Source organism: Nicotiana attenuata, unplaced genomic scaffold (genome assembly GCF_001879085.1).
Source record: "Nicotiana attenuata strain UT unplaced genomic scaffold, NIATTr2, whole genome shotgun sequence".
Taxonomy (NCBI): Eukaryota; Viridiplantae; Streptophyta; class Magnoliopsida; order Solanales; family Solanaceae; genus Nicotiana; species Nicotiana attenuata.
The window spans coordinates 782,921-791,977 of NW_017670361.1; the positions used below are offsets into that span (position 1 = coordinate 782,921).

A 9,057-nucleotide genomic window follows, 5' to 3' on the forward strand; every position below is an offset into this window, starting at 1 on the left:
ATACGGGAGTTCTGGTGCATTTGTGTACGAACTCCAGCATATTATGCTGGACCGGTATACTTTGCTAACTCCTGTAAAATTTGCGGGAGACTGGAGCACCAGTGCTCCAAACTCCAGTATATTATACTGGACAATTATACTTGCTGGAACTCCCGTAAAATTTGCGGGAGTTCCAGCATAATTATGCTTGAACTCCCGTAAAATTTGCGGGAGTTCCAGCATAGTTATCCTGGAACTCCCGTAAAATTTACGGGAGTTCAAGCATACTTATGCTGGAACTCACAAGCATACTTATGCTGGAACTCCCGTAAAATTTGCGGACGTATTTTTCCGGATTTTGAACAGTGTTTTCGCTCAGATTTAAAGTGGCTAAATTTCGATGACTTTTGAAACTTGGCTATTTTTCAACGACCAGTGGTAAATCTGGCTATTTTTGAATTTCTCCCAGTAAATTACTAGAGGGGTAACACTTAAATACTTCTACAGGTTACAGAATGGAAAAACACGAGATAGTATTAGTAGTCGTCTAGTAATTTCTGTTAGTAATCAGTATTTGCAAAATAATTTTGGAGAAGGAAAAATAATATGAAACCAGAAAAATAGAAGAAACATAAATGAATCCGAACTCACTGTATTCACAGTGTTTCTTTAAGGAACTGATCCCCTCCTAGTACCCGACGTTGTGGATTATTTCTTCCTAGGATAGAACGGATTACATACTGGTGTAGCGATACTTCAAATCCCAGAGTTTCAACAAACACAAATGGCGGCAGCAAAGCACACTTATTGTTGCTTTATTGTAATTAAAACAATGCAAAAGAAATAAGGAGATTTCAGAATTTTCGTAAGGAAAATCTGAGGGAATATCCTACTATTTATAGCCAACAGGTTGGGTTTAAATGAAGATGTGCAACTCTTCAAGATGACCGTATGCAACTCTTCAAGATAACGTTCACATTAACGGCTATTACGTAAATGATTATTTACGAATAATAGAACGGAAAAATAAAATTGGAGGGAAACTTTAAATTGCCGTTACATAAACGGTCGATTTGGATTAAATATTACTATTTAACAAATAAATTTGGTCCAAAAAATTAATTAATCAATCAATCAGATCAGTTGACTAAATCCAAATCCAAATCCAAATCCGAAGCCGAGCCGAGTGAGCGACGATGATGACGACGCGAGGCTTGCCTTCTTCTCAACTCTTTAAGAGCTAGAAAAAGTGTAATCATATATATACACTCAACAAATGAGCTTTCTTCCTTCAACATAGGACAATATTTCTTTGTAAAGGAGTGAAAATTAAAATTTTATTTTTTTCTCCATTTCCCATTTACCCTCTTTTAAGCTAAACGAAGCTTAAAACCCTAACAATCCCCCACATGAATGGGGAATGGCTATATCACGAAAATATGCATGAAAACTGTGCGATTCACAAGCAAGGATTAATCGCATCTGGATAAGTAGGTTCCTCTTTGAACTTTCCATAGTGAACTTATGTCGGATATACTCGGTCAATAGGTAGATTTGATATCTTTGAAACGTTGAACTTTAGTGTATACCTAGACAACCATAAGTCATGCAATCAACCCTTAACCGTCTTTGGTTCTCATTTTTGTGTTCGTTTCAGCCATGAACACCGCCTGATTTCGTAAATGCGCAGAGAACTCGCCTTGCAAAATTTTCCTTATAGCGGCTAACACTTCGCACTTACATAGGTGATTCCTAAACGTGTCATCCTGTAGATACACTATTTGATATACCCCGTATCAAATTTAGAAACTATTAAAAAACCTTAATGCTTTATCCTTGGTACTGAACATTGTCTCATCACGAGAATGGACCAAAATTTTTAGTTGACAATGTTGATCCGTCATTAATGACTTTGTTTGATCTCCTTGAACCGAGATCTTAGGATCTCCAGTCTTCTAGGTAGAGTTACCACCACAATGACTTGTCCTCGGCCATAGTCCCATTCCCCTCAATGATTTCTCAACTACCTCTCTGGTTAGGCCTTTCGCAAGTGGATCCGACACATTATCGCTTGACTTTACGTAGTCAATCGTGATAATTCCTCTAGAGAGTAATTGCCTAACGGTTTTATGTCTTCTCGTGTATGACGAGATTTAAATCGGCAATTCCCAAGTCTTTCATATCAAACTTACTAGTTATCATACGCTTAGTCGCATTTATGTTGGCAATGTCGTTACTCATTATCAGCATATCATCCACATATAAGCAAACAATGGCTATGTGATTTGGAACATTTTTAATGTATACACATTTATCACATCATTTATCTTAAAACCATTTGACAACATTATTTGGTCAAATTTCACATGCCACTATTTGGGTGCTTGTTTTAGTACGTAAAGGGACTTAACAAGATACCTTTTTTTCTTTACCTGGAATCATAAACCCTTCAGGTTGTTCTATGTATCTTCCCCCAAATCTCCATTTAAGAAGCTCGTCTTAATGTTCATTTGTTGAATTTCAAGACCATATACCGCAGCTAATGCTACTAACGTTCATATGAACGTAATTCTTGTAACTAGAGAGTATGTATCAAAATAGTCAAGACCTTGTCGTTGTCTATACCCTTTGACCACAAGTCTTTCCTTATATTTATCAATAGTGTCATCATGTTTCATTTTCCTCTTAAAAATCCATTTAGAACTCAACGGTTTATTTCAGGAAGATCAACCAATTCTCATGTATGGTGGTTCAATATGAATTCTATTTCACTATTGACTGCCTCCTTCCAAAATAATGATTCTGAAGAAGACATAGCTTTTTTTAATGTTCTGTGCTCATTTTTCAATAAGAAAGTCACAATATTTGGTCCAAATAAACTAGACGTTCTTTGACGTTTAATACGTCTTGGATCCTCCTAATTAAACGTACTTTCTTTTGTTTCTTCCCGAGGTCGTTTCGATCCTTCACCAATCGACTCACATTTCTTTTTATACGGATATATATATTTTTGAAGAATTCAGCATTATCTGATTCTTTATTATGAATCTCGGGATTTTCTAATTTGTGAACCAAAAGTTGATATGCTTTACTATTGGTCGCATATCCTATGAAAATACAATCAACGGTTTTCGGTCCTTTATTTATCCTTTTGGGTTTAGGAACTTGCACTTTTGCCAAACACTCATACACTTTAAAGTAATTCAAGTTGGGCTTTCTTCTTTTCCATTTTTCATATGGAATGAATGCGTTTTGATATGGGGTACTCGATTTAGTATCTGGTTAGCCGTAAAAATGGCTTCCACCCACAAGTTCTGTTGCAAACCAGACTTATCAACAAATCATTCATCATCTTCTTTAATGAACGATTCTTTCTTTCCACAATCCCATTGGATTGGGGTGTGTAAGGAGCCGTTGTTTGATGAATGATTCCATATTCTAAATATATTTCTTCAAAAGGAGATTCGTATTCACCACCCCTATCACTTCTTATCATTTTGATTTTCTTGTTAAGTTGCATTTCAGTTTTATTTTTGTATTGCTTAAATGCATCTATTACTTATATTACTATTAAGTAAGTAAACATAGCAATATCGAGTACTGTCGTCAATAAAAGTTATGAAATACTTCTTTCCACCGCGAGATGGTATTGACTTCATGTCGCAAATATTTGTGTGAATTAAGTCTAAATGATTTGAATTCCTTTCAACTAACTTATAAGGATGTTTAACATACTTAGATTCCATACATATTTGATATTTTGATTTGTCGCATTCAAGTTTAGGCAATACTTCTAAATTAATCATTTTTCACAATGTTTTATAATTGACATGTCCCAAACGTATATGCCATAATCATTTGACTCAAGTAAGAAGAAGCTGAAATTTTATTATTCTCAACGACCATTACGTTCGGTTTGAAAACGCCCTCAGTGAGGTAACCTTTATCTACAAACATTTCGTTCTAGCTTATTACAACCTTATCGGATACAAAACGCACTTAAATCCATTCTTAATGAGAAGTGCAGTAGAGACTAAGTTCTTCCTAATTTCAGCAACTTAAAGGACGTTGTTCAGAGTCACCACCTTGCAAGAAGTCATCTTCAGAAATATCTTGCCACATCCTTCAATCTTGGCCGTTGTAGAAATTCCCATAGAAAGCGTCTCTTCGGGTCCATTGGGAGCATATGTAGCAAACGCTTCTCTAACAACACAAATATGGTAAGTGGCTCTAGAACCAATCCACCATGCCTTTGCATTCAGAAAGCATAGCACACAAGTCATCAATATCCTCGTGCTTTTCAACCATATTTTCTTGACTCTTCTTCTTGTCTTTCTTTGGAGCACGACAATTTGCAGATTTGTGTCTATCTTTTCTGCAGTTGTAGCAATTTCCTTTGAACCGCTTCTTGCTTGGGTTGCTTTTTGGTCCTGAAGGCTTCTTCCTCTTTTTATTATTTTGTGGAGCATCCTCAACAATATTTGCTCCCATTATTATTGAGTTTTCACGACCCTTCTTTTTAGCAGCTTTGTTGTCCGCTTCGATCCTTAACCGAACATTGAGATCTTCGAGCAATATCTCCTTGCATTTGTGTTTCAAGTAATTTTTAAAGTCCTTCCATAAAGGGGGAAACTTCTCAATTATTGCTGCAGCTCAGAATGCTTCATTGATGACAAGACCTTCAATGAAAATTATATTAGTAATAATAATATAATTAATACTTTCAACAAAAGTATTAATTCGACTTATACCTTCAGCAAGGAGATCGTGAATAATTACTTGTAATTCCTGGACTTGGGTAATAACAGACTTGCTATCTACCATTTTGTAGTCCAAAAATTTTGCGGCAACAAATTTCTTCAACTCGGCATCCTCAGTTTTGTATTTCTTTTCAAGCGCAATCCACAGTTCTTTTGATGTCTTCATACTATAGACGTTATACAGATCGTCCTCTAGTCCGCTAAGAATATAATTCTTGCACAAAAAATCAGAATGTTTCCACGCCTCATTCACGAGGAAGCTTTCATTTTCTGGTGTTTCGTCGGACAGAACATGAACATCTTCCTTAATGAACTTCTGTAGACTTAAACTCGTCAAGTAGAAGAACATCTTCTACTTCCACCACTTGAAATCAATCCCGAAAAATTTTTCGGGCTTTTCTGCCGGTGCCGCTGCCAATGTCGGTGTTGTTCTGCTTGTCGACGCATTGGCAGTCACCATAGGAACATGCTGATTTCCGTTCTCATTCGTCATTTCTATAAAAAAAAATATGACACAAACAAATGCTTAATATACGGCGAAGTTTTTATATCTTCGAGCCGAATAAAAGTTGAGTAGAAAATCACGTAGATTTTAATCTCCATTGGAGTAGAAAATTGCTAGGATTTTAATCTCCAAATGACAGATAATAAAACAAAACAGAATACACGTTAAAGTAAACAATTAGAGTAGAAAATCACGAAGACTTTAATCTCCAAAACGGTAGTAGAAAACCACACAGGTTTTAGTCTTCAGAACAGTATATACAACACAAATATAGAATATACTTAAGTTCCTTAAGCTTGTTAGTAATCTGCATTTACAAAATAATTCTGGAGAAGGAAAAACAATATAAAATCAGAGATGTAGAAGCAACAAAAATGAATCAGGTCCCACTGAATTCATAGTGTTTTCTTAAGGAACTTAATCTCCTCCTAGTACCCAAGGTTGTGTATTATTTCTTTCCAGGATAGAATGGATTACACACTGGTGTAGCGGTACTTCAAACCCCAGTATTTCAACGAACACAAATGGCGGCGGCAAATCACACTTATTATTGCTTTATTGTAATTAAAACAATGTAGAAGAAAGAAGGAGAGTTCAGAATTTTCGTAAGGAAAATATGAGGGAATGGCCTACTATTTGTAACCAACAGGGTGGGTTTAAATGAATAGGTGCAACTCTTCACGATGACCGTATGCAACTCATCAAGAGGACCGTTCACATAAACGGCTATTACCTAAATGGCTATTCATGCAAAATAGAACGGGAAAATAAAATCGGAGGGAAACTTCAAATTACCGTTACAAAAACGGATATTAATATTTAACAAATAAATTGGGTCTAAGAAATTAATTAATCAATCAGATAATCCAAATCCAAATACGAGCCGAGCCGAGCAACGACGGCGCGAGGCTTACCTTCTTCTCAACTCTCTAAAAGTTAGAAGAAGTGTAATCATATATATACTCAACAAATGAGCTTTCCACCTCTAATATGGGACAATATTTCTCTGTAAAGGAGCGAAAATCAAAATTTTATTTTTTCCTCCATTTCCCATTCACCCTCTTTTAAGCTAAACCAAGCTTAAAAACCCAACAATTTCCCAATAAAATTCAGACTTTGAAGAGTATTTCAACTTACATATTGTAAACATAGGGACACGTGGCAAATGATCAGCAGCAGCATTATTCCTCCAGTTTTGGCATCAACTCTGCCGTTGATTGAAAAAGCAGCAATTTAGATTGGATTAATTTCTGAAGGGCCTCCTCCATGCTGACCAAAAGTTTGTAGCTTTTTTCATTAAAATATTACAAATCATGGCCTTAACGGCTTAATCCCACCAAAATATTGGTGTCATTATCAGCTCTATCTTAAGAAAAAGTCCTAGTGGTATTTCAGTGAAATAAGAAGACAATTTATAACAAAAGGAGACACTAGGAATTGTGCACAGCGTTTGAGATGTTTCTTCCTATATATTGATCTATCTGTTGTACTCGTAGACCCAAGTTTTGATGAAGTTCCAATTGTCAAATACCTGTAAATTTCAAAGATGGACTATATTTATCGAATGAATAAAATTTATTTGAAAGTTAATTCGTATTTTTCGAAGGTATTGTTATAGTTTCTTTGCTCAAATAAAGCGGAATTATGATCCAAGAAGTAAAAGAAACTACAGTCTCTCAGATAATTGTGGTTAAAATAGGTGTGCATTATTCCAGTAGATACTAATCTTATTTTCCATTTAGCATGAAATGAATTAATTATCAGTTTGAAGTTTAAGAAAATGTAAAACTATGACTAAGCTTAAAAATGTTTGAGGTGCTCTTATTGAGAGTTGAACTCAAGACCTCCCGCTTACTAAACGGGTGCTCTAACCAACTGAGCTACAAGAGCTTTTGTAAACTGTTCATTTGATTTGCTTATAGCTTCACAAATAGAGTAGTATTTTATGCACACTCTTTCATTTCAAACTCTTTTACAAATGAAGCAACTTTTCTTTACAAATCCATCCCGCAACTTAATTAAACGGTTAAATGTATGAGGTACAAACAAATATATTTTGCTCATTTAATTTGGTTCACTCTCTGTACAAAGTTTTCATTGTACCTTCTGATGGAATAATTAAAATTCATTGGTGAGTCCAAAAATTAGATTGTTCCATTTCCTTTTTTGTTCAAAATCGAAAATTAAGATAAATGGGACATTATGGTAAGACGTAAAAACACTCTGATTCCATTTCGACCTCAATATGTCATATCGTCTTGCACCATATGTACTGAGATTGTTTAGATAATATGGTCCAAGTCTTTATTATGAGGATTGATCATGGATTAGCAAGTTTTACGTAGACTTGCTAGTTTACCGCTACCCTTCTGTTTAACCAAAAATTAGATTTTAGGCCAAAGCTTGAATTTAGAAGAACACGGGTTACTGATAATCGGTAAAGAGTATATAAAGAAAGAAATTTGTTGAAAATATGATTAGAAAGCAAATAAAATAAAGTATATTCCAATAGTATTTTTTCCGTCCTCTACAGTTGTTTGTGACTTTCCCTTTTATAGGCGTTTTTGGAATACAGACTTAACCTTTGTCATAATAAGACAATTATGGGTAATTAATGATCTTAAATGTTACGTTATGCAATCATATACATTAAATATATATTCTCTAACGTTTCTAGTATTTAATACTCATTAAATACTGTATCTGGACTCTTTTTTGTTGTCAGATTCATTCCTTTGACTCTTCACGATCTTTGACCTTTAAATGTCTTGAATAGGTACGAGCGTTGAATTACTTGTATGACTGCTCGTGCCTTCTTCATTTAACTTGTTCGTATCTGTTGTTGCTCGTATCTGTTGTTGCTCGTGTCTGTTAACCAACCTTAATTCTTTGACTGTTTGACCAGTCTACGTGTCATGACACATCACCATATATATATAAATACAATTTTCCCCAATACAGATAGTCCCCCCACTTTCCATTTATTCATCACTTTGAATATTTGGGAAGTGGAATTCATTAAAGGAGAATTTTTGTCACCATTAATGCTCTGACAGAGTTGACGCTTCAATTATCACTTCCATTTAATGCTTTAGACACGTGTCATCTTCTTATTGGTTCCACAGTTTTACAGCACTTTTTCAGGCTTTCTTTTCGGCTCCACTGTTCATGAAGTACCAGTTACCATTATTGTGATCCTTCCATTACTGCCTTTTTACTTTTGACGGTTGCCCATCAGTATAAATACAATTTTACCTTTCACCTTTTACCACATAAAACTTTTTTCTTGAACATTTGAACTGTGCAAATCTCTGTTTACTTCTTCTTCTTCCTTCTTCTGTCGTGCCTTTGGCTCCTTCCTTATCTGCTCCAACTTCTTCCGTACCTCCCACTGTTGTTTTTACTTCTTCTACCGTTCCTCCTTCTACTGTACACAATATAGAAGCGGGTTCTACAAGTAAAAGGATTGCTATGAGGAGCGTGACTATCGAAGTGCCTGCTAACAATAGCCTTTTGAGGAAATCCAGTCAGGCGGATGTTTGGCTTGAACCTTTAATAGGCCCAATTGAGAAAGAAAAAATGAATAGCCATAGCTGCCTGACTCTGATGAACGACATAGTTCATTCCACCTTGAAGGTATGCCCCTTCTTTCTTTAGTTTTGCTAGAATTTTTTTAGAATTCTAATTTTTCTTCCCTTATCATTTTCAGGCCAACCTTATTGGTACAGAGCTGATGAGTAGAATTTCTTTATTAGAGAAGGTGGCACGTGACTCTGAAAAGGCTGTTCTTGATTCAGAGAGGGAAGCTCGTGA

At 35.4% G+C, this 9,057-nt stretch overlaps 1 non-coding gene across 1 annotated transcript; it reads right to left on the reverse strand.

Moving 5' to 3' along the window:
* Positions 1-7,060: 7,060 nt before the first annotated feature.
* Positions 7,061-7,134, reverse strand: TRNAT-AGU. Its single transcript has one exon. It is a non-coding gene; the product is annotated as a tRNA-Thr (tRNA).
* Positions 7,135-9,057: the final 1,923 nt, after the last annotated feature.